Genomic DNA, 1,779 nt, shown 5'->3' with positions numbered 1-1,779 from the left:
GGCAATAATTGTTTATCAAATGCTAACAAGGAATGCTGCCAAATGTAACAGCTCCAACTGAACCATCGAAAATATAATATCGAGGCAAAAGTCTACAGACATGTGCTCTATCCTTTCTGACTAAACCTAGAATAAAAGCCTGTGCCCTTGATCACCTGACTATGGTGGACCACAGCAGGGAGGCCAGAAGAACAGATTCCCTTTCTTCTGCACAGCACATCCTAGCCATGGCTTTCTAATGGAAAGAGAGGGGAATGGTGGTTATACACTCAGGCATGGACATCTATAGCAGCCTAGGGACCTCATTCATGAGAACTTCCTCAATCTGGATGCAAATTCTAAAGGATGCAAAAGACAACCAAGGCTAGATTACCTTTGCTGGGCAAGTCATTTCCCACCCTCCTGGCCCCGTTTCTATTATTTCAAGGCCCCTTGAAGACCTCATTCTGTGTCTACTTAGTCCCTCTTTTCTTCTGTGTTCCCCATTTAGTCTCCACAATCTTTGCTATGTCAAATCTTTAAAAGACTCTGTAAAGTTCCACCTCCTTTGTAAAAAGCTTTTTTTTTTAAACTACACCTTGACAATGATTATTTTCTATTTCTCATGTTAGTTTTGTTTTCCATCTTTATTGCCTGGAGTTGTATTGGCATTTGGTACTATTCCTCACCACATGTAGGAAGCTGAGAGTCTTGATATTTTTACAAGGCTTTTGAAAGCAGCCTCTGGCTGTATAACTCTCCCAAACCTTCTGACATGGAGCTATATAAAATCCTCTACTTAATGACTTGAGTGAAAACTTGGTACCTGATACAAGTCAGAGACCACGAGATCATCAAGGTATTTGGCAGTACTCTCACACTGGTGTCTAATGGGCTCACTCAAAATCATACCTAGCTATGAACTGTCCCCAGGGAGTTTAGTACATGCTTAATAAATTTGGCTAGCTAGCCATATCTGAAAGGAAACAAACATCACTTCTTCAGAAGAATTCTGTGATTCAAATGTGTAAACATGGACCCATATTCTCTTGAGTCTGAGCTCCCTTCTGTATTCTTTGGAATGCAGAAACAGCAAGGACGCTGTTATATTCACCTCTTCTCGGAAGCCACACAAACATATTAAATAATAAAATAACTCAATATTAGTTGAGGGATTAAAACAACTACAGTTTCCTTTTTGTGTTTATGAAAACAAATTTTCATGTAGGATCAGCTCTAAGTGACCTTGAGAACATATTCCAATTTATAAAAATATAAATGGCACGATTCCAGACATATGAACTAATCACATATCGACTATACACTAGAGGCCTTGGAGATCAGCTTGGGGCCGATAAGAAAAAAATTAGAACCAGAGGAATATGTGTTCATCTCTCTTTCTAGTTTAGATCTAACACAAAAATAACACATCTCAGTCCTAGATTGTATTGTCAGTTTTCCACCTCATACCTGAGTACAAGATCATTTTATTAGGTTCTCAGTTATTCAAATCCCTGTATATGGAAAATAAGGGTAATTTATGCCTTCCTTGATCTAGGTCAAAGGCTCCTGTCAGTTTCTCTTCACATGTATGAGCAGGGTGTTTCTTTATTTAGGAAACCAAGTAAGAAGAGCTCTAAGAAGGTAGGAGTCATCTCAGGACAGGTGATGATAATTTCTAAATTTTAAGGATTTTACTTAACTGTCTACATAGTTCTGCATAAACCTGAATTGTGACTGAGGATAAAAGTTGGTTCCCTTTACCTGCATAAGGAGAGAATCAGCTATGCAGTTTACCTT

Source organism: Mus caroli, unplaced genomic scaffold (genome assembly GCF_978045245.1).
Source record: "Mus caroli unplaced genomic scaffold, Mus_caroli_1 scaffold_3, whole genome shotgun sequence".
Classification (NCBI taxonomy): domain Eukaryota; kingdom Metazoa; phylum Chordata; class Mammalia; order Rodentia; family Muridae; genus Mus; species Mus caroli.
This window is presented reverse-complemented; position numbering follows the sequence as displayed.